The 24,460-nt window shown below is 45.2% G+C and overlaps 1 protein-coding gene across 7 annotated transcripts in view; it reads left to right on the top strand.

Moving 5' to 3' along the window:
* Rbm47 (RNA binding motif protein 47) overlaps window positions 1-24,460 on the top strand; it is a 135,406-nt gene that overhangs the window by 57,636 nt on the left and 53,310 nt on the right. Inside the window, exon 1 of one of the 7 annotated variants that reach the window (XM_006503956.2) lies at window positions 13,283-13,380. The exons of the other annotated variants lie outside the window; for them this stretch is intronic. The gene's annotated coding sequence lies outside the window, so the exon portion shown is untranslated. Of the gene's footprint in view, window positions 1-13,282; window positions 13,381-24,460 lie in introns of those variants that run through there. 7 annotated transcript variants of the gene reach the window in all.

The raw sequence follows: 24,460 nt of genomic DNA, 5'->3' as shown, positions 1-24,460 counted from the left end.
AAACTGCAGTTAATAGGAAATAACGACATTAATATTAACAGCTCCACCAAATAAAAATTAATGTTGTTCATACTACAGTTCTTTGGGTAAGGATGTAACTCTATTGGCAAAGTGCTTGCTTGGCACAAATGAAGCCCTAGGTTCCATCCTGTGGTGGTTTGAATAGGAATGGCCCCCAAAGACTCAGGTCTTGGGACTGCTTGGTCATAGGGAGTGGCACTAGGAGGAGGTGTGGCCTTGTTGGAGGAAGTGTGTCACTGTGGGGGCAGGCTTTGTGTCTCCTATACTCAAACTGCACTCATTGTGGTCCGTAGTCTCCAGCTGCCTGCTGGTCAAGATGTAGCACTTTCAGCTCCTTCTCTAACACCATGTCTGCTGTGTGCCTCCATGCTTCCTGACATGACAATAATGAACTGTCCCTCAAAAACTGTAAGCCAGCCCAATTAAATGTTGCCCTTTATAAGAATTGCCATGGTCATGGTGTCTCTTCACAGCAATAAAACCCTAGCTAAGACACATCCCTAACATCTCCTAGAACTGGATGTGGTGGTACGTTGTCTATAATCCCAGCACTTGAATGGTGGAAGCAAGAGAATCAGAAGTCCAGTGTCATCCTCGGCTACATATGGAGTTCGAAACCAGCCTGGGCATATAATATAGATCATATATTGTTATCCACAAAAGTGCCCTAGCTTCCATAGTTCATCAGGCCACCTCTTTCTTCCAATTGAGATAACTCATTTTCAAAGTGAAAAAGGTAGAAAGGTAGACATGAGTCATGGTTTAGCCAACAATGTGGCAGACAAGTGGGTGTTTGCCTATAACGGAGGTCTGTCTACTACAAGGAAGAGGTTTACTCCAACCCTGCACAAGGAAAACGAGAACTGGGCACCAACAACGTGTGTTCTTTGGCAGAATAGGGGCTCAGTGGTGGCTCCATGCTTTGTAAACGGTATTTAATGGCTTGGAAGGTAGGAAACTACTCCCAAGTTCTGAGGCTGAGTTATTCGGTTAAGGTCACCAGGAAACCTTTAGGCATCTTTTGTAGGTGACATTGAAATGTTAACTAAGTGGCGGAGAAGTTGCTTAGAATATACCAGGCTCTGGGTTCAAGCCCCACCACCACAAATGTCAGTCCTGAAGCTACCAAGAACCGTGTGTGTCTTCCAGCCAGTCAGTAGATGTGCATTGAAGTCAAGGCTTCCTGCAAGGCTTTATTACGTTAATCAAAAACGGATTGCTCCCAGATGTGTATGTAGCTGCTACACCAAGGACAGACAAACAGAACATGTGACCCTCACCTGAGCTATACCCAATGGTGTCTGCTGGAATCAGATGCTTAAAAAAAAAAAAAGACAGCAACGAAACAGCCACATGGATTTCATCCAGAATGACAAACTTCAGGATTTAGAGATAGATAAGGAGATAAGGTATTGTTGAATCGGAGACCAAAGTCATCAACGTCCAAGGCACTCCTGAAGCAGAGAGTAAGGGGTCGGCCTCAGGTGCCTGGCAAGAATGGCTGTTCCACCCAGGCGGTCTTTAGACCTAGCACTGTTGGTGCTGAGTGCTTTCCTCTCCACATATGTAGATAATCACCAAGTGATTAACTGTCCAAGTCCTGAAGCATTGGAGTTGGAAGGCACCCCAGAGATGGTGAGACTGAAACCAGTATTCATTGAGCGTTTAATATGTGCTAACACAAGATATATACTTATATATACATGTATATAAAAATGTTTATATACATATATGTGCACATACTTATACTTACACTTAGCTAGAGTCATCCTATATTTATAATAATTCCACCAAGAGTGTTAGGAACCTGGTCAATGCTGGCATGTGCCTGTAAGGAGAGTACTAGGGATCTGGAGGCAGGAGGACTAGGAATCCAAAGCCTGCCTGAGCTATGCGGTGGGACCACATCGCAGCAAAACAAAATAAACAAACACCAGTTTGCTGGCATCTATCTGTGATTCCAATACTCTGAGGGTGGAGGCAGGTGAATCAGGAGTTCATGGCCAGCCTTGGCTACTTAAGATTTTAAGACCAGCCTGAGCTCTATGAAACCCTGTTTTAAGTCCTCTTCAAAAAACATTTTTCAACAATGAATTCCAGGAATATACTCAAAGCACATACCAAGGGTAACTGGAAACCAGAGAGTGTACTTTCCTGCCACTTGCTCTTCAGAGGGTTGAGGGACCATCAGAAAGGGCATCCATCCTTTGGACATTCCAGCCAGAATCCATAGGTGTCCTCTAATGTCAGTGGAAATAACAAACTGTGTTATATGTGACAGAGCCTAGACCCTGAAATATAAATGAGATAGCTAGAGTCCAGGCAAACTTAATTCACACAGTAAGTTTGAGGCCAGCCTGGGGTCTCTATGACAGTCTCAAAAAACCATATCTTCGGGCTGAAGAGATGGCTCAGCGGTTAAGAGTACTGACTGCTCTTCCAGAGGTCCTGAGTTCAATACCCAGCAACCACATGGTGGCTCACAACCATCTGTAATGGGGTCCAATGCTGTCTTCCGGTGTAACTGAAGACAGTTATAGTGTACTCATATAAATAAAATAAATAAATTGGAAAAAAATTTAGGAGGGAGGTTAACACCTTTGTGTAGAATAGCTCATTGATTCTAAAATTAAGAAACTAAGGCCAGGACCCAATGGACTAGCCAAGCTTTGAGCTTAGGTCTTTTGATGCTGTAATCACCCTCCTAGCCCAATGTATCGTTTTAGACTCACATTGCTACAGTAGCCAGGAAAGAGGAAAAAACTGAAAGAGGATGTATCTAAATGTCAATATATGGTGAGTGTAGATGGTAGTCCTCTGGCCTATAGAAGTGTATGTGTGTGTGTGTGTGTGTGAGTGTGTGTGTGTGTGTGTGTGTGTGTGTGTGTGTGTGTGTGTGTGATTTGATTTATCATCAGTGTGCCTGTGTGCACGGGTGAGTGAGGTCCATGGGAGGTTGTTCAGTCCCCTCTCGTTTACTTTCCACCTTCTTCTTTGGAGACAGAAACTGAAGCTTGGGATCTAACTAGGCTGTCAGTCGGCAAGTCCCAGTGGTCCCCCTGTCTCTGGCCCACACAGTACTGGGGTTAACCAGCACAACCCTGGTCTTCATGCTTGTCCATCAAACACTCACAACTACTGAGCCATCTTCCTAGCCTCCTGACTTGTTGTTGATATATACACACACATGCATATACATATATACATACACACATATATAATATAATGTGTGTATATGCTTATGTACACATGTGCACACATGTGTGAGTCACGGTGTGCATTTAGAGTTAACATGTGGTGGTTTTTATCTTCTATTTTGAGACAGGATTTGTTTGCTGACCCTCAAGCTTCTGGGAACTCTTTTGTCCTGCCCCATATGACTGTAGGAGTTCTGGGGTTCTAGAGAGTGTTTCTGTGTCCAGCTTTACCCAGGTTATCAGGATTTGAACTCAGGTTCTAACTTTTGTGTGTGTGGCAAACCCTTCATCCACTGAACTATCTCCCCAGCCTGTATTATATTTTTGGTGGGGTGGGAGAAAAGGAAGGAAATTATGTAAGAGAAACTGGGTGGCCTGCAAATCCCTAAAATAGTTACCATTTGCCTCTTAGCAGAGAAAGCATTTGCTATGACTTGGACTACATTGTTACCCTTATTTGCTATTGTGGTTGTTCAAATTTTGACACAATGTTTCATTATGTAGAGCTTGAAACTCATTATGTAGCCCTGGTTAGCCTCAAACTTGTCACATTACCACACTAAACTAATACTGACCACTTTCCAGGACAGGTCTATATTGGGGGTGTGGGGGGGGGGCACAAGGACAACGAGGCTAGCACACAGTTAAAGCTCTGTGTTCTCTGTGCGTTAGACAATACTGACAGCAGACAAAGGCAAGCAGCCTGGCTGGTGAGAACAGGACCACGGGGACCTGCCACCTCTGTATGTGAAGACTGGGAAGCAGGCTGGGTCTGCAAAGTGAGGCCAGAGGCTGTCCTTGTGCTCTTGGCTTGAGAATTTGATGAGTCACAGTTTCTGGCAGCCCCAAGAATCGAATCTGAAGGCACATTGAAGGTGAAAGATGAGAAATAGCCCGTGGTTGTAGCAAGCCACCGTCTGTCCCAAGCCTTTCGACACTGGAAGGTCTGGATTGAGCGAACAGATAGGGGCCTCTCTGAGGAGGCAAGGCACAGGGCCGTCCTGAGCTAGGGTCTGCACTCAGGGAGCAGCACTGCCAGTCTGGCCCAGACGGCTTCTCTTAATGACTTGGACTTTTCTTCTCTCTGGTGCCTTGAGTCCCCTCTGGTACCAGTAAGCCAGATGTCCAGAGCCCTTGGCTGTCCCCAAACTGCTTTGTCCCTAAACCTGCTCTCTCCTGTGGTACCAAGTGTCCCCATTTAAAACGTTCTTCTTCATTAAGACTCCAGTTTGGGCCTCTGCTCACCATCACCTTTTTTTCTCTCATCTTTGCCGCATCCACTAAAGTTCTGTGTACACAACTACTGTTAGCGTAATCTGACCTGCCGTACCTCTGATAAAACTCCACAGTCAGGATAAGCCAAAGAGGGGGGTGGGGGGAGAGGGAGAGAGAGAGGGGGAGAGAGGGAGAGAGAGAGAGAAGAAACAGAAAAAGACAGGAAGGGAGAGAGGGAAGAAAACACAGGCAGGAGGATAGAAGGAGGAAGGAAAGACAGGTGCAATGGAAGGGCCAGACAGTGCTCAGTACTTAAGAGCCTGTTGCTCTTGTAGAGGACCCGGGTTCGGGTCCCAGCACCCACATGGTAGGTAGCTCACAACCACTTCAGTTCTAGAAGATCTGACATCTTTTTCTGACCTCGTTAGGTACCATACCTACATGTAGGCAAAATGCTCCTATGCATAAAACAAGCCTGAGAGAAAGAAAAAGAGAAAGAAAAGGAAAAAGAAAAAGAAAAAGAAAAAAAAAAGAAAGTTGACTTGCCTTTGCTAAAGGAAATCTTTCCCAAGTGAAAGAGGGGGTGTCTTTCCCTGGTTGCTGTTTTCTGTATTATAGTGATTGGTAATGGGAGGTAGCCCTCTCTTCTTGGCTGTTGGTCAATCTATTTTTTTTGGATTTTGCTGATCATGTAACAGTAGCGTGTATATCTTTCTCCTCTTACTGGATCATTAAAAAACAAAACAAACAAACAAAAAACCAAACCTTCCCCTAATTTGTTTGCTATGGAGTCCAAGATTATTAAGTATACCCAGGGGACGGGGCCATGCTGATGTGGAAACAGGACTTTGGTTTATAACAATGCTCCTGCTTGCTTTGGTTTGCCTGTACCAATTTGGAAAAATTCCCAACTCACCCCCACGGCTGATACTAGGCTCAGCTTAGGCTCGTAGTGGTTCCCCATCAAGGAAGCCGCAGCATCTTACAGCTTTCCTACATGGGACTCCCCAGCTTAGAGCAAGACATCACACAGAGGGAAGCAGTGGTTAGAAAGTCTGCTCGGAGTGTGAGTGTTTGTGGAAGCTTTGGGTAGCTAGTTACACACACAGACACAGACACAGACACACACACACACACACACACACACTTACACTTGGGTTTTACTGCTGCTCATAGCAGAAAGCACAGCTGTGAGACAGCAGGTGAGTGATAGAGGTTGATTCACTGAAATTTAAGACACCAACTATTTGGGGGAACCTGCATCATCCAACAGACCGGAGAAGCCTAATCGCTACAAGCTGAGATTTGGACATCTGACTGAGTAGTAGGCTCCAAGTCTTCCTTCACCAGTCGGCAGCTTCACTCAGCTTCTTTGGGGTTTCATTTTCTCATTTGGATGAGGAACTCAGAGTTGTAATTGGACTCACCACAGAGGAATCTGGGGACTGGCATTGGTCTAGAATGTACTGCTAGGTATCATGAGTCATTTCTGTAATCCCAGTGCCCAGGAGGCTAAGGCAGGGAGTTCCAGGCTAGTCTGGTCTACAGAGTGAAGCTGTGCCCCCTCCCAAAACCCAACCCAACCCAAAATAAATAATAAGTAAATAAGAAGGAAGTATAGCAAATGGTCAGCCCTGAGACTCTGTGCATGTGAACCTGTGTGTGTGTGTGTGTGTGTGTGTGTGTGTGTGTGTGTGTTATATATAAAGTTTTTTTTTTGAAAAGAGGACATAAATTTGTCAGTTGGGGCTGGGGAGTGTTGCACAGGAGGGTTTGGAGGGAGAAAGGGGGGAGAAATGATATAATTAATCTTAAAAATAAAAATATTGTCGGGCGGTGGTGGTGCATCGGGCACCAGCACTTGGGAGGCAGAGACAGGTAGATTTCTGAGTTCGAGGCCAGCCTGGTCTACAGAGTGAGTTCCAGGACAGCCAGGACTATACAGAGAAACCCTGTCTCAAAAAAAAAAAAAAAAATATATATATATATATTATATAAAAAAGGAATAAAAGCAGAAATTCACATCTCTAATCCCAGCACTTGGAAGGTGGAGGCAGGAGGATCAGTACATCAGGGTCATCCTTGGCTAAGTAGCAAGTTCTAGACCATTCTGGACTACAAGAAACCCTGCCTGAGGGGAAAAAAGGTATTAGTGTTTAGCACAGCTGTGAGAAGCATAGTTTAAGTTGGCATTTCTCAGTGTTTTTGTCTTGCACATGTTAAAAGCAGATAAAGTGTAATAGGATGCCCAGTTCCTTAGGAAGCTCATGAAGTTAAAAATTTTTTAGGGGGCTGGAGAGATGGTTCAGTGGTTAAGAGCACTGACTGCTCTTCCAGAGGTCCTGAGTTCAATTCCCATGGTGGCTCATGAACATCTGTAATGGGATCTGATGCCCTCTTCTGGTGTGTCTGAAGATAGCAACAGTGTACTCATACATAAAATACTTTTTAAAAACAGTTGTTTAAAAAAATGGTTTTTTAGTATTATTATGTCCCAAATATTGCACAGAATATATACTAAGATTATTTTTTTATTTGCTAAATCTGTTAATACCATGTTCTTTAAAACTGTGAGAACTGAACATGCTTTTATTTTTGTGTTTGAGATGGTGTCTTGCTGTATAGCTCAGACTTTTCAGAAGTCTGTGAAGATTTTGTTCCGTTTTTTGCTGTTATGACTCAGCACTAGGCAGATAGATACTCAGCCTCCGAGCTGCAGCTCGAGCCCTCATGTAACATGGTTTAGTTTTCCGTTTTCTTTTTAGAAGACTTATTTTTATTTACGTGTTTCTTTGTCTTTGGACTGATTGCATACTTTCCCGTGTTAGTGCGGGTGCCTGTAGAGGCTAGAAGAGGACCTTAGATTCCCTGGAGCTGGAGTTACAGGGTCTCGGGAACCAAACTTTGGTCCTGGAAGAGCGGAGTGTGCTCTTAAACCCGAACCATCTCTACAGCTCCTCCTTTTAACTTGAGAGAGGAAATCACTCTCTTTGAGTTGCTGGCTTTGAGGTCAACTGTAGCTCAGGTTGGCCCTAAATTTGTCATTTTCTGACTCTCCTGAGTAGTTGGAATTGTAGATCTTGCTTAGGAGCATCTGTTGTGAGGTGTGTGAGTGTGTGTGTGTGTGTGTCTGTCTGTCTGTCTATATATGTCTCTCTGTATATGTCTCTCTGTATATGAGGGTGTCTGTCTCTCTGTGTATGTGTCCAGGGATGTATGTGGGTGTCTGTGTGCGTGTGTGTCTGTGTGTAGTATGTGTGAGTTTGTAAATGTATATACATGTGGGGGTCAGAGGTTGATCTTGGGGGATGTTTTTCATCAATCACTTTGTACCTTATCCTGGGTCTCTCACTACTCATTCTGGGACTCAATAAGTCTGCTCTACTGGCTATCCAGGGAGGTTCTGGCTCTAACTGCCCATCCCCCAGCACTGGGGTGGCACAGGCCATGCTTGGCTTGTGCATAGGGTCTGGGGATCCAAATTCAGATCCTTGTGCTTGCATTTTAGCCACACACACACACACACACACACACACACACACACCACCCTGTGTCCCCAAGCCTTCTTATTTGAAACTAAATTCAAATTCTATAAGGAGCAGTTTTGTTTGTGTGTGTGTGTCTGTCTGTCTGTCTGTCTGTCTGTCTCTCTCTCTCTCTCTCTCTCTGTGTGTGTGTGTGTGTGTGTGTGTGTGTGTGTGTATTTGTTCCCAGGACTCAAATCCAGAGACCCTTCCTATTCTGGACAAGTGCCCTACCGTTGACCTACATTCCCAGCCTGAAAGGGATGGTTTCCTAAAGCTTAGTTAAATTACGGAATTTCTAAACACATCAATGAAAATTTTATGCTTGGTTCCATTGAAGTTCTTGGACTAGGTCGAACTCTCCTAGGACGATGCTAAGTCATCACGGTCATTTGGAGAATATTGGTTCACTTATTTGTAAAACATTGGCATATGTTTTGTTATACAGTACGCATTGAAATATGTTACTATCACAACTGATATTCCTAAAGCAGTCTTTAATTATTGGCAAGCTGTCAAGTCCGTGTTAGCAGATGCAAGTTCCCTACAATTTTAACTTTACTCTGACAGCTAGCATTGGAAACAGCTGTGGCCTTTGAAGTGACAGGAGTACTTCTTTCATTTGCTAGAAAGCATCTGCCAGAAGCCCAAAGCTGAGGAGCTGTTGTCGATTCTCTCTTGTACAAACGGCTTTCTAGGAGGGAAGTGGCAAGTCCCTGGTGCAGCTCTGTCACACAAGTGATTCCCCCTGAGACAGCTGTGACAACTAGGTACCCAAAACAGCGTGAGCTCCTGGGGTTCCTGGAACCTCACTTTGAGAACTGTGGGTCTAGTGACTTATGTTCCAGTAGAAGCCAGCTCCAGATGGTGTAGATTCATATTGTGTCCGTTCTCCCATCGTAGCTTCCCATTTCCTGGATAATTTGGGAAAACACCAAAAGCTACTGGGACTTCCTTAGGGTGTAGGCTGAGGCCAGCATGGGTGATAGGCAGTTTCCAAAGTTGAGTGCGCCAGACCTCTTGAAGTCCTCTTTTGAGATTTAAAGGAGTGGGAATGACCTTCCACATTATGTCCCACCCTCCTCTCCTTTCTTCTCTGTGCCCTCAAATTTCAGAGCTCAAACCTACTTTCAAAAATCTGAGAGTCTTATACAGGCCATATATACACAAGGGTTACATATATTCAGCGCAGAACTAGGCCACCAAAGTGCACAGGTGTCTTAGAAGTGAGCAGCGATCTCTCAATATCCAATATTCTGCCCTTCAGAATTCTGTAGTTGAAATTTCCAGGGAGAGCTCTTCAGAAACAGAGGAACAAGGGCCTCTAAGGCCAGCCGGGTCTAAGTATCGAGGCCATGTCTTAAAAAAAAAAAAAAAAACTAAACAAAAATCAAAACCAAAACCAACCAAGGCCCCCAATGTACTAGTATACCAAGAACCACGGAGCATAACCTTGACCTGGAATTATTAGAAATGGAGGTGGGGTTTGTTATGGGAAGATGGGAAGCTAGGGATACAGAGTGGGACCCTGCATCAACAAATCAAAGAGCCAACCAAAGAAAACATGTACTGTCCAGAAATCAATGACCTTCCTCAGGGACAGGTCAATCTGTGACCAGCATGAGACAGCATATTTAAATCGTAGCATGCCAAGTACTAGGTAGAATCCAGATTTCTCTGCAGAGAGCGTCCAGAGCTTCAATATCAAGTTTGTAAGCACAGTGAGGGGAGGGGAATAGGAATGGGGGAATCTGTATTATTTGGTTGGCCCCCATGGTAGTTTTTCAATAGGTTTTGGGTAGTACAAATGATCTTCCAGTGAATAAAAAGTGTCGTGGGGGGGGGGGGGGAAGAAGAGAGGAATGAAGAACGGAATGGGTTCTGATAGTAGAGGAGGTGGAGCTCCGTCTAAGCACTAGGCATGCCACGAGGGAGAAAGGCTACAGTGTACATAGGATGCAAGTGGACTCAGGGATCAAGTGCTCAGACGGAGACATGATTCTCCGCACTGCCAACAATACAGTGGTGTGCCCCGTGTTGCCTCCCTGCTGTCTTCCCATAACTGTAGACAATTAATAAATGATGCTTGGAGCTGGTTGTGGGGGCAAAGCCCAGCACTCGAGATGCTGTCGCAGCAAGATGGAGAAGGTTACACAGCAATGTTATGTCTTTTTTATTTTTTATTTTTTAAATTATTTATTTTGTGTATATGAGTACACTGTCTCTGTCTTCAGACGCACCAGAAGAGGGTGTCAGATCCCGTTACAGGTGGTTGTGAGCCACCATGTGGTTGCTGGGAATTGAACTCAGGACCTTTGGAAGAGCAGTCAGTACTATTAACTGTTGAGCCATTGCTCCAGCCCCCAATGTTTTGTTTGTGTGTGTGTGTGTGTGTGTGTGTGTGTGTGTGTGTGTTTAATGGTATATTAATTAGTATTGCAGGTTTGTTTGATTGATTAGTTTATGCACATGCCTGTTTGCGTGCATGTGTCCCAGCACATGTGTGGAGATGAGAACATTTGGGAGTCTGCTCTTCCCTGTCACTGTTTGAGTCATGAAGACTAAACTCAGGTCATGCTTGGCGGCAAGCGCCTTTAACCTCCTGAGCCATCTCTCCACCATAAGGCTGTGTCTTAAAAAAATAATTTGTAGAGGTTGGGAAATGGTTCCGTGCTTAAGAACACTTGCTTTCGTTCCCATGGGACCTGGATTTTATCCCTGGAACCCACATGGCCGCTCTTAAGCATCTGCGATTCCAGTTCTAGGGCGTCTGGCGCCCTCTCTGGTCATCCCAGGCACTGCACGTGCAAGTGCCTGTGACACATGGGAGGAAATCACCCATAAGATGAAGCTTGGTTTTGGTTTTGGTTTCTTTGACACAGAGTCACAGTATGTGTCTCAGTCTGGTTTAGCTCCCAGCACTCCTCCTGGCTCAGCTTTCCAAGTGCTGGGATTACAGACATAAACCACTTTCCCTAACTTTGGGTATTTGTATTGTTTTGGTTTTTGAGACAAGTCTCTAAAGCCCAGGCTAGACCCAACCTTGGCAAGGATCCTCCTAGTCAGGCTCCTGAACCTGGCTTGATGCTTGGTTTTGATGGTTATTATTTCATTTGCTATCATCTCTTCACAGTTTACTTTTGACATTAATATGTTTCTAAGATCATAAATGAAATTAAACGACATCCTCGTCAAGTGTGGCCTTTTGTATACTAGGATTTAATCAACCGAGCGTTCCTTTCTTTGCGGTTAGCCATTTTCACATTTTTACTCCTCAAAATTCGATTGTAACAGTACAGTCACCAGGCGAGGGCGGCTGAGGCAGGAGTATTACTGAGAACTTGAGTTAATCTGGGCTGTCCATACAATTGAGTGCATATAATTAGACCAGTGTGGGTTAGAGCCTAAGACCCTATTAAAAAAGAAACACGACAAACACCACCAGAAGTTCAAGTATATTCCCACACAGTCAGACCTGGGGCTGGCTCCATTCTAGGGGTGCAATGGTAGATGTTCGGCTAGAATCCATGAACACCAAAGTGGAAAGGGGTACCCTAGAGGAATATGTAGAAAAGACCCCTGGAAAGGGGAAAACACCCCCACGTTGTGGGGTTTGACCTTTTTTGCACATTTGATCTCACTGGGGTGCCTGAAGAGTGAATGTCCAGGAGAAGGGTCATACAAGACCAGTGAAAATGGGAGACTGAGGCTGGCAGCCCAGCCTGAGGAATAGAGAGCGGAGAAGATTGACCAGGAGGGGAAAAAGACGAGGGAGGAGCAACAGAGCAGGAGGCTGCGGTGCAGAGATCGCCAAGTTCAAGGCCTGCCTGGGCTGAAGAATCCATGTTAGGATAGTGAGGTAGGGAAGGAGGACAGAGGGACCGCCCGGAGAGGCCGGGCTGGAGTGGTTGTGCAGGTCTGGTTAGCTAATTGTGTTAGAGGGCAGTGTGCAAAGACTGTTGTGTAAGCTAGGGGAGACTGCCCCGGCTGGCCGGCCCTGTCGCCACGCCTCTGAGCAGTCAGATAAAGGGTCATTTGTGAAACCCACCCAGAACTGATTAGTCATTCCAACCCCAGAGAAGGGAAACTTATTGCTGAAACGATGTCTCTGTAACTGGACGACATGGAAAACTAAGGGGTCCATACTCATAAGATGTGAGGAGACAGCCATTACAGCATTTCAGCTCCTGATTTGAAGATCTAAAGAAGTCCTTGATTAGAGAACTGCCCCCATCGAGATATCCTCCCTGGCTCGAGGTGGTTGTTTTTGTTTGCTTGATATACATCTGGAAACAATCTCCATAACGTGGAGATAGTAGCCCAAGGTCACACAGACAGTATAGAAAAGCCAGGCTCCCGATCCTCCAATTCTCCACACTTCTACTTAAAAGTACAAAGTGCAGAATTCTGAGTACTCTCCTGGACGGAGGTGGGGGTGGGGGACAAAAACGGAGGTGGGGGGTGTTTTTATTTGCCTAACCTTGTCTGCCAAAGCAAACTTGCTTCTCTGGACAGGTTTGCTCTTCTTTTAGGCTCGTAGTTAGCAAAATAGTCGTCCTTCCCCGTCCTACTCAGAGCGCCACAAGCAGGTACGTGCCTGTTGTCTCTACATGGGCTTGGGACAGAGGTTCTCTGGTTCAGGCCGCCTAAGGACCTCTCGGTTCCTCCTCTGTTTGGTTAACCCTGCTTCTAAGAAGCACCTGACACGCTGTGGGTGCTGATTCCCTCGGTGCCAGCGAGTTTCTGTTGTCCTTCGGTTATAATTGTTAACCTGAATGGAATGCCAAACTTCTGGTTCACAACAAGTTGCTGTTTAACTGTGGCTAACTTGGGGGCTATGGAAAAAATGGGGAGTGTGTCCTGTTAGCTCGGAAGCTACCCTCTTCCAAGCACGGTCTTCACAATGACTAGAAATAAGTGCCCCGTAAAGACGTGGGTGCTACTGTGTCTGCAGGTGTGCAGGGGAATTTTACCCTTCACCTCCCTTTATTAACTCTTAATTTAGACACCTTTTCAGTCTCCGACAAGTCAAGACTTGCTTGGGGATTAGAACAAGGTGATCGTAAGGCCACCTTTAAAACAAAACAAAACAAAAAACCCTCTAAGGCCTCTAGTGTTAAGTTCTGCTTCCAGCAGCTTTGCCCACTCACTCCCAACTTCAGATTTGGGTTTGTTTCCCTTTCTTAAAGGGAAGTATGGAAACTCGCTTGTTCAGTGACATTATTGTACATCGCAGGATCGAGTTTGCTACCATTATACTGTGTTCTCTCAATGGTGTTTGCTCTGAGGGTGGGTCGAAAGGCTGTTCAGTGTCTCGTAAAACATTTACCAAAAGCACTGAGCCATGGTTTTGAAGGGCATTCCGCTGCCAGAGCGTGGGAGGCGAGGACGGCAGGGCAGAGTGAGCACCAGGTGTTTGGCAGGTACTGGTTTCATACTTTGGTATTTATTAATTTTTAAAAACTGTGGATTGCATAGGCCTTGGGCCCCCCTTCTCCTATAGGGGTGGGGATGGTGACCGGGGAAATATGTGGGGTGAGCCGGCAGAAAGGATTTCTTGGTAAATCTTAGTTTCCCAGTCCTGCAGACTTGTAAGCCTCCGCTGTTTTCGGTTGTACTAGAGAGCTTGAGCCTGTCATGGATAGAGGCGTGAGAGGTGGCCCGACCCTTTGCTGTGTGTATGGACTTTAGCAAGGAGCCAGGCCTGCGGATTCTGTGAGGCCAACCAAGTGTCACCTTGTGCCTTGTACCTGGTGACTCATTCAATTGAAAGTTTTTGCTAAAAGGTGGCTCTGATTTCTTGAAAATTTTTCTCCTTCCCGCCCCCATCCCTCTTGCTTTAAGTTTAGACAAGATAAGTCCAAATTAAAAGGTCATCGTGAAAGCAGGTTTTTAATCTTTAGATCTAGACTTTTAGGCACAGCAATTTTAGAGTCTCTTTGTGTTGCTGGCAATGACCTTGGGAGATTTCTGGGTTAGCATGCTTCGGGAGCACTGAGTCTTTATTTGCCTCCCCCCACCCCTTGGTAGAAAATTTGAGCTCATGTGATCAAGAAGGAACCTGTATTTATTTTTGATCAGTTGTCATGGTGATTATGCTGGTCAGAGATAATATAGTTATGGCTAAAATCCAAACTGGAAATCAGAAATCCCAAAAAAAAAAAAAAAAAAAAAAGTACAAGTCCAGAAAGTGGGTGCCAATGACAATGATGTCACAGTACAATGGATAAAGTACTGCAAGCTTATGGAGTCTGGCCCTTTTGTGATGGTAGACAGAAGCGTGAGGTTGGTATTAATGGTTGAGAATGCCATTGGTCCTGCCAGGTGGGATCTGCGTCAGTTTCTGCGTCTTTGAACATTTCTAGTCACTGTAAAGGGGCTAGCAGAGATGACTGCTTCATAGTTGGAGGAAACTTCCTCCCTACTGAAGCTTCCGGGTTGGCTTCTGTGTCTGGGCGGATATGACTCCATCTAACAACTGTGGAGTGGTAGATCTAGTCTCAGGGTAGTATGGCCTATTGATAGCTTATCTTTGTGGGCTAGTAAATGAAGCTGAATAGCCAGTCTTTTAAACTGCTTTGACCACTGAGAAGTTATGTCATTTTCAAAAAGTGACTTGACTGTTTCTTATTCCCCTTAGGATTTCAAAACTAGCTGGGCATGGTGGTGCATGCCTTTACTGCCTTCATGGGCCGTCCCCCAAGTTCAAGGCCAGTCTGGTCTATACAGAGCAAGTTCCAGGACAACCGAGGCTATACAGAGAAACCCTGTTTTTTCAAAACATTGGCCTGTCACAAAGGTGCACAGGATTGCACAACACGTGCAGTTAGACCATCTGAAGTTCCCTCTAAGTCCAAAATAGAGACCTTGGGTCAGAGGAGGACTCTGTGTACTCACACCAGACTCTCTGAAGGAGGTAGTTAATATTCGTCAAATCTGAAATGTGATGGGGGAGCAGAAAGGCTCTGGGAAAGGGGTCTTCTGTTCCTAGAGACTTTGAGCTCTTGTCTCATGGAGAAGTGGCTTCCTTTCAATTTTTCTAGATCTCAGTCCCCCAGATAGATGTGTGGGTATAAGATCACCAGAGGTTATTTTACACCCCATTAGGGGTGTTTACTGTTTTACCACAGTTTGTTGATTGACAAATTTTGCTTTTATTAAATGGGGTGAGAGTGCTTTTATGTCAAGTTGGCTATGAGGAGCTGCTCTCTCTACAAAAGATTGGTAGTGTTTGGATTTTTCTTTTGTTTGTTTTGTTCTTTTGAGACAGTCTCTGTAGCTGAGGCTGACCTTGAACTCCTACCTCAGCCTCTGGTCTATACAGAGCAAGTTCCAGGACAATTGTAGGTATGTGCCTCCAAGCGGGGCTTCTACCTTTCTTTTATAAGTGTTATCTCGCTGTATATATCTATGGCTCGCTTGGAGTTTACTGTATAGATTAGACTGGCCCCGAACTCACGGAGACCCACCTGCCTCTGCCTCTGAAATGATGGGATTAAAGGTGTGTGATACCACACCCATCAGTTTGTTTGTTTTGAACGAGCTCCAGTTGGCCTAGAAATGGCTGGGCAGCCTAGGCTCACTTCCAACTCCATTGACCCTCCCTCCTAAGCTTCCCAAGTACTGGGATTGTAGGAATGAGTAACCAACCACCTTTTGATTGTATTTAGTCCCACCCCATGAGATGGAACCCACACCACACACTGGAAAAGTAGTTAAGAACCTGAGACTAGATAGGTCAAGGTCACTAGGGGGAAGCCTACAGTTATTCTGCTAAGGGAACATAGCACCCAGTGGTGTGTTGCTATATCTGTAGATCAGAACATCATTAAACCCTCACCACTTAATATTGTCTGTTATCGTTCACTAACATTTCTGGGTTGTCAGACCTATCCATCCCTCCACTTATCCATCCATCTATCTATCCATCTGTCCATCCACCCATCCTTTAACTGTTTATTAAAAGCTCATTCTGGGATGTGTTCTCATCTCTCAGTTCTTTTTATGGCATTGTTTTGAGGGAGGGTCTCACTGTGTGCACAGGCTGGCTTTGAACCTGTGGCAGTCTTCCTCAGTCCCCAATTCAGGGACTCCAGGTGTTTGCCCTTTGCCTGGTTCCATTTTTCAGTTCTTCAACATTACTTCTTGTGCTTCCTCCTCCCAGTCCTGCGTTAACAATTATCTGTCATCATAGTCCAGCTTTGGCTGGCATGGATCTTAATAAATACGGAGTCTTGCAGTCTATACACTTCTGGTGTTACTCTCTTGGCGCTTATATCTGTGATATTTGCCCAGGCTCTAATTTATTAGCTCCTTTGCTGCCTAGTTTTGCTTTGTAGGAATAGACCACATTTTAAAAAAAAAAATTATTTCAGGAGTTAAAACTATGAGCGTGAGCTTAAAAAAAGTCATGCCTCCGTGTGTCAGCTCTTCACAAAGTTGGGTGACCTCACAAAGGGTGGGATAGAAATGTTATCACCTGAGAGGGCAGAGGGAGGACCACTTTGAGGGAGTGTGTTTGCTAAGCACTCTGCGTGAGCCATTTATTTAACGGAAGCAGTTGTCTCAGGAGCAACTGCAGCTGTCTTGTATGAGGAGCCCGGCCCGAGAAGCTTTGCCAGGTTACAGTGGAGCCTGACTCAAGGTGAAAAGCATTTACCACACTAGGGAGCAATCTTGTTCTAGAGAAGGCTGTTGGGGCTCTGCCACCGCGATTTCCTAAGAGTCTCTCCCTCACTCGTTTCAGTGCTAACAGTTGAATCAGGGCTTCCTTCGTGCTTGGCAAGGGACGGCTTCTGAGCTGTACACCCCAGCCCCAGTCAGCCTTACAGAGTACCGGGAAGAGGCGATCCTCTGTTAGAAAGCCAGCCATTGGCTTGAGCTTTCTCTCTTTTGTAATTCATCTGTTTTGAAGATAAGACTTTCTGGGCTCTAACTTGTTTGTTTTACTTATGATTTTTTTCTTTGAGATTTTTTTTTTTTACTGTATTCATTTATTTCGGGGGGGGGGGGGGGGCAGACACATGCCCCAGCACCTGTGTGTGTAAAGCTCAGAGGGCAATTTGAATAGGTTCACTTCTTCCTCCACAGGGGTCCAAGGACTTGATCTCAGGGTTGACTGAGTCATGTCACCAGCCCTTGCTCGAAACTGATTCTTCCTCACTAACTACAGAGATTCTCAGCCCCGTATTCAGCAGCCTTCAAGTTTTTTCCTAAGTTCAAGCTTTGCTATGCTTGGATAAAGAATAACTGTCATCGTAAGAGAGCTAAGTGAATTAAGGCTGAGTTACTGATTTCCTGGGAGTCAAAGGTCCCTGTTTTAAATAGAACCAGAGGAAGTCCTTACAACGGGGCTCAGGCTCAAGGGGACACCTTGGGAAGAGGAGTTCAGGGAAAGGAACGTTCTGGGGAAAAAAGCTGCACGTCTTGTCCAGAAGGTCCCTTCTCGGAATAATAAAAGACAGCGTGTGTCTTCACAGTACTTCCTCCTAGCTGTGAATGAGAGGGACTCTGTTCTAAACTTGGCCTTGGTGTGTGACGGAGCTGTGTGTGTGAGATCTTGTCAGTGAGGCCCGATGGCTGCATGGTCCACTCTCTCCCCAGGGGCATCCGTGAAACTACCCTGAGAGTGTCTCAACTGAATATCTCACATCGCTTCTAGAAAGAGCAAGGGTTCCTGCTTTCTGTGCAGTCAGAGTTCGTTTTCCTCACTACTGGTAGAGAGCCTTTCATAGGACACTACTTTAAAAAAAAAAATCACCAGCTGGCCTTGAATATCTTTAACTTTATGGACAACCACAGCGGCAACATCTTGTAATTGTACAGTTAAAAAGAAAAGAAAAAAGAAAAGAACCCACCCCCACCCCCCCACTTTCTTGGCCTGGAGAGATTGGTCAGTGGTTCTTTTCCCGAGTTTAGTTGGTACCCTTTCATGGGTGCTCACCACAACCTGTAGTGCCAGCTCCAGGGCATCCTCTTCTGGCCTCCGTAGGCACCTTGACACTGGTGCAACCCCCACACCCCCAACACACCTGTAAACACAATTTATAATTCAACACATCTTTTAAAAAACTCCTTTCTCAAATAAACTCCATGTCTACCATTAGCTTTAGTCTTGCGATGTTAAATGAGAACGTTGAAATAAACGATATGACCACCTATCTGGCTAGGAGAAGAGCTGACGTGTGGACTTTCCGCCTCCGTGGACCCAGCTCTTCTCTCTCTGGCCCCACTCCTGCCACCCGCACAGTGTGTGGTGACCTGTGTCAGCATTACCTTTGGTCTACGGGGGCCTCTCAGAACACAGACTTCATGGTGTGCCTTCCATGTGTGAGACACTGCACCAAGTGCGTTAGGGGTTCACCCCTAGCCCCCACACAACTCTGCTAGCTCGGAATCCTTCACCCTTCTCACTGAAGGGAACCAAGGCTCGGAGCAGTCGGATGATCTGCATAAAGCCATATATTTGCCATGTTCACCCTGTCAGCTGCCTGCCACAGGTCTGAAGAAAGCCCTGCCTTTCCCCTATCTTCATCACAGTGGAGCTCAATGCAAGGGGCCTTAAACAATTTCTTTTCCTCCTAAGTCTTGACTTTTATCCACACCATGCCCCCTGATGGATAGATGTTGTCTTTGTAACTAGACATAGATGTGGGTTAGATTCGATTTTTAACTTAGCCTTTAACTTTCAGAGCCGAAGGAAAACCAGGGTTAGGGGCTAGGAGGTCAGTGGGCCTGCTTGGTAGGCTTGGCAGGGACCTCTTTGCGGGGAACCCTGGAATAGAGGTGGCTTCCTTGGGCAGAAAATTGGTCAGATGACTCTCAAGCACACAGAGATGTGTGTGTGTGTGTGTGTGTGTGTGTGTGTACACGATCGCTCACGCATGTGCCTGTGTGGAGAAGGTATGGCAACAGGCATTTATGGAGGCAGAAGCAGGAAGCTGCCTGCTCGTGTTCCTCATACAGGAAGCAGAGTAAAAGGACAGGAAGTGGGGCCCGGCTATAAAACCTCAAAGCCAGGCTGAAGAGTACTTAAGAGCACATGCTGTTCTTGCAGGGGACTTTGCACCATACAGCAGTTAAGTGTGTACAGCCCCAGTTCCGGGGGATCCGGCACCCTTTCCATTCTCTACAGACACTAGGTGCTCTCATGGTATGCCTACATATCCAGGCAAAACACTCATATAAACAGATCAGAGGGACAATCTAGGGGGCAACCTCAAAGCTCACCCCACAGTGACACACTTCCTCTTTAAAGTTTCACAGTCTTCTTGAGACAGGGCTGCCAACTAGGAAGTGAGTGTTCCAACACAGGAACCTACCGGCGCGTTTTTAATTCAAACCACCATACAGGGCTTCTGGGTCTTTGCTGAAAATGCTAGGCTTTGTAGAGCTATGAGCCCCGGGAATCCTCCTGTCTCTACTTCTCCAGCAGAAGGATTACAAATCTACTCCACCTTGAACATGGGTGCTGGAGGTGAACACTTAAGCTCACGGAAGTTCAGCAGCATTTTACAAACCTGTCATGCCTTGTTTTGTTTTAAAGATTTATTTATTCATAGGCATGATTGTTTTGCCTGCATGAATTTCTGTGCACTACGTTTATGCTTGGTACCCAAGGAGGCCAGAGAGAGGCCATCAGAGTCTCTGGAACTGAAGTGACAGATGGTTGTGAACTGCAGTAGAGATGATGAACACAGACTCTGTAAGAGCCCTTAGAGCCAGCGGCCAACGCACTTATTGTTGAGCCATCTCTCCGGCCCCTTGTTTTGTTATTCTGAGACAAGCTTTTGCTACATATCTCTGGCTGCCTATGTAATTGAGGCTGACCTTGAACTTGTGACAATCCCACCTCTTTCTGCCTCTGAAAGCTGGCATTGCAGGTGTACACTACCACACCTGATTGCCAAGAAGAGTTCTTTTGCTCTCAGTATTCTTGGCAAAGGAAACTGCGGAGGTGCATCCAGATTGTTACTGACGTGGCTCTGTGGGCCGTTGTTCTCCTGCCTGGGAGAACAAGAGAAGTGAAATCAAGGGGTACCCAAATCAAGGGGTGCCCAGAATGCTTTCCAAGCTTTCAGGCAACCAGACAGATACCTTGGATGTCCATAGGGTCTAACAGCCATCACCCCAAGGATGGCCTCCTGCGTCCCTACTCTGGATTTCATATTGAAAGAGCTAATTAGCAGCTGGGCCCTTTCCCTGCTAGCACAGTGGCCTGTGTGTTTGCCGCTAGGTATGCCAACCCCAGGTGGGTTTTGAGCATCATTGCTGAGGCACTGTTTGGTGTGTCAGAGCGCACTGGCCTATTTCTGCTGGCCTTCCTTTCCAGCAGGATTCCTAAACGGAACTTTGTACCACAAATGAACCTGGACTCCTACCTGCTGAGGAGTTCAAGAGACTGAACCGTGTCCCGTGCAGCTTCCCCTCATTTAAGGATTGTGAAACCCCAATGGGTTTAAATCGATCATTGTTTAAACGACTGTCCTCTCTGTGTCCGCTCGCTGCGTATGCAAACTCTGGAAGAAACCAAACAAAGATCTCATTCTGCTTCTCCTCCAGCAATGACTTTTTACTGTAAGAACATAGGAAACACCTGCTTGCTCATGGTTTCGTTGTTTAATACAGAATCTCCCTCGCTCTGTAACTCAAGAACTAACTTATAGATATAGCCCAGGATGGCTCCAAACTCACAATCCTTAGCCTCCCCAGTGTTAGGGTTATGGAGTTGTTTATCTTTCATTATTTGTTAAGAAAATTAGAGCAGCTTGACTACATTTTCTGCTGCTATTTGATACGTTACTCTAAGAAAGCAATAAATAGCCCCTCACGAAGACAGCAGGCCCAAGGATGTCCTCTTGGGACTAGCATCCCACTTCTTGAGTGGTAAGGACTGTTTGTGCTGCATAAGAATCTGAATGTAGAAACGGGCAGGGAGTGGATGCTGTTGAAGGAACACATACCTGGGTGAGGGACCCGATTCACCTGGACTTCCGTGTGATTTAGAGAACCCTCTATTCCATTCTTGCCTGCTCTCTGAGCTGGTGTGCTGGCTACACTTCTCAGGAGCACTCTTGTTTGTGCCGTAGGAAAAAATAAAGAGATTTGTCTTGTTTTAAGTAGGAAACAGATTTGGAAAGTGTATTTTTATTAGAGAAATTAGATATTTGGAGATGCTGGCTTATGAATGGTAGTGGGACATATTTTTCTCACCCTCTTCCCTTTAGACGGGGTCTCACTATCTATGTAGCCCAGGCTTACCTCTCAACTCACAGATCCACCTGCTTCTGCCTCCTGAGTGTTGGAAATAAAGGTGTGTGTCACCACACCCAGAAGTGCAGTATCGTTTAAAAATAGAGTTTTAGCCAGGCTTTGGCTTCATGCCTCTAATCCTAGCGCTTGGGATACAGAAGTGGTTACTATAAGATCAAGGCTAGCTTGGGCTAAAAAGTGAGACTCTGCCTCAAGAAAACAGACAAGAGAGAAAGACAGGGGAAAGGGAGGAAATTTTATTTCATTTTTTAAAAAAGATTTATTTATTATTACACATAAGTTCACTATAGCTGACTTCAGGCGTACCAGAAGAGGGTGGCCAGATCTCATTATGGGTGGTTGTGAGCCACCATGTGGTTGCTGGGATTTGAACTCAGGACCTTCGGAAGAGCAGTCAGTGCTCTTACCCGCTGAGTCATCTCACCAGCCCTTATTTTATTCTTAAATACAAAAACAGAAATCATTTTTAGAGAACTGTTTTCATTTTCACAGTTTTCATTTAGAAATAAGCACTCATTGCTCGTTCCTAATCAGAGTCTTTGGTAAAGAATTTACTGTTGACAATTCAAAAAACGATCTATTTTTGAATCAGTCATATAAAAATTGTGATCAGTGGGTTTAGAGAGATAAAGAACACTGATTGCTCTTAACAAAGGACCCAGGTTCGATTCCCACCACCTACATGGTGGCTCACAAGTCTTTGTTTCAGGGGATCTAATGATATTCTGCCATCTGTGGATAATAGGCACACAAATGATATTCATAGGCACCCACACAGACACAGAAAATAAAAATAAATCAATCTTTAAGAAGATTAAGGATTTGAGTGAAATGTGTACCAGTTAAATGAATCTCAATATTTTGGGTGGGGGAAGATTTTCAAAACAACTCATTTAGTAATCTAATCCTATTAATTTGTTATGGGTTTGATTTGTTTGTTTCTGTCAGTTTTGTTTTATTTTGAGACAAGATCTCACCATGGAGTCCTGGGTGGTCTAGACTCTCTTTGTAGATCAGGCTAACCTCCAACCCAGAGAAACCTGCCCACCTCTTCTGCCCAAGCACTGGCTTGTACCACCACGCCCCGCCCAATTTGACTTCCCACCCAGTTTGATTTCTGCCAAGACCTTATCGCAAAATTGGAGGGAGCGAAGCAGAGGAGGGAGTGTTAACAGTCTTAATTCGCTAAGGAAAACATGTGGGTTACAACTGAAGGGAGGAACTTGCCACAAGTAACCTATTTCCCACCGCAGATGAGTTCAGTTTGTTTGGTTTTTTTTCTCTATGTCTTGCCACCTTGCACATGTGGACTCTGTATGGACAGTGGACGTGAGGCAGTGAGTGTCGAAACCTTAAAAATGGGGGCTGGAGGGAGAGATGGCTTCAACAGCTAAGAACAAAGAATCCTGGTTTAATCCCAGCACCCATATGGCAGATGAAAACCAGGTTAGAGGTATCTTGACACCCACTTTTGACCTCTGTGGACACCAGGCAGGAAAGTGGTGCACACAGATAAAAATAAAACAAAAAAATATGAAATTAAGTGAGAAAAGACTGCCAGTGCTCGACCCGAGAATTTATTATGGGGTGTGTTCTTTTTTTTTTTTTTTTACGATTTATTTATTTATTATATGTAAGTACACTGTAGCTGTCTTCAGACACTCCAGAAGAGGGAGTCAGATCTCGTTACGGATGGTTGTGAGCCACCATGTGGTTGCTGGGATTTGAACTCGGGACCTTTGGAAGAGCAGTCAGGTGCTTTTACCCACTGAGCCATCTCGCCAGCCCCTGGGGGGTATGTTCTAAGGACAATGTGAAATCAAAGACCATCTTTAGAGAATCTGAACACCTGAATTCCTATCCATCACAAGATGGATCACAGGTGTGCAGTTTTCAAAGTTCCCTGGTTCCACCTCTTTCTAGAGTTTCTAGATGTCCAAGCTCCTTTGTAAAATCAAGAAACTTAACTTTCAATCTGCTTGAGATCAAGGAACTTGTCTCCCAACAACTCCCAGATGAGTGTGTGTGTGTGTGTGTGTGTGTGTGTGTGTGTGTGTGTGTGTGTGTGTGTGTGTAAGAGAGAGAGAGAGAGAGAACATTTCATTTTGTCTTTTGAGTTCTATGGCTAACACAATTTCCAGTATATTCACATACGTATACATACATACATACATACATACATACATACATACATACATACATACATACATATTATTTAAGTAAAATTTCCAGCATTATTAAAATACTCCTGCTTGCAAACCTATAAGACAGTCAGTAAGCACCAAGCTAAAGGATAGGGGAGATTTGTGACTCTAGGTGGAATTTTATTATCATTATTATTGTAGCATTGATTTATTTTATTTGCATGGATGTTTTGCCTGCCTGTATGTCTGGACCACATGCATGTCTGTCCCCTTGGAAGTCAGAAGAGGGTATCAGGACCCCTAGAACAAATTATAGATGGTTGTGAACTGTCAGGTGGGTGCCAGAAATAGAACTTGGGTCCTCTGGAAGGACAGCTCCTACTCTTAACTGCTGAGTCATCTCTCCCACCCAGGGGGAAGACTTTTGACCACCTAGTTGTAGCTCACTGGTGGGAATATTCAAATCCCCGAATTCTCTTTAGCTCTTCTAGGCTGATACTATTATTCACTACTGCCCTGGGCTCTCCCTTCCTGCCAAGGCAGACCGGTAAGTCACTGCTCACCTAGTAAGGTCAGTGACCTTAGGTCTGTGACCACCTTTGGGGAAAGACTCCCCCAACCTAGAAAGAGCCACGTTACTGTATTATTTTTGCTCTTTCCTCCCTGGTTTCTAGTTATTTATAGTTCATATTTCAACAATTGATGAGAGAAGAAGAGGGAAATTCTAGATATTAGTCACTGGCTCCAAATCTATGATCAAATGTGTGTCCGAATCCAACCCTTGTCAAGGTCTGCACGATCAGAGGTTCTTACTCAGGTGCAGCCATTGGCTTCTCTCTACTCTCTCCACCAGCCAGCCACTTGGAGAAGCACGGCCTTAGCTGAGTCAAACATTTCTTAGCAACGCAGGGGGCGGGGTTGGGGGTGGGGTTCCGTTCACTTCCTCCTTGTGCTTGGCTTCCCCTCAATTCAGAGCGGGCTTGATTCGTCCAGTGAAGTTCTGTACTCCTTTCTCTGGACAAAGCAGCAAGGACATATCAGATTTGCCGTGGGAAATGTGTCGACGTGGTTAGGGTACAACAGGTGG

This window comes from Mus musculus, chromosome 5 (genome assembly GCF_000001635.26).
Source record: "Mus musculus strain C57BL/6J chromosome 5, GRCm38.p6 C57BL/6J".
Lineage (NCBI taxonomy): Eukaryota > Metazoa > Chordata > Mammalia > Rodentia > Muridae > Mus > Mus musculus.
The sequence above is the reverse complement of the archived record's forward strand: the minus strand, read 5'-3'. Positions and strand labels throughout refer to the sequence as shown.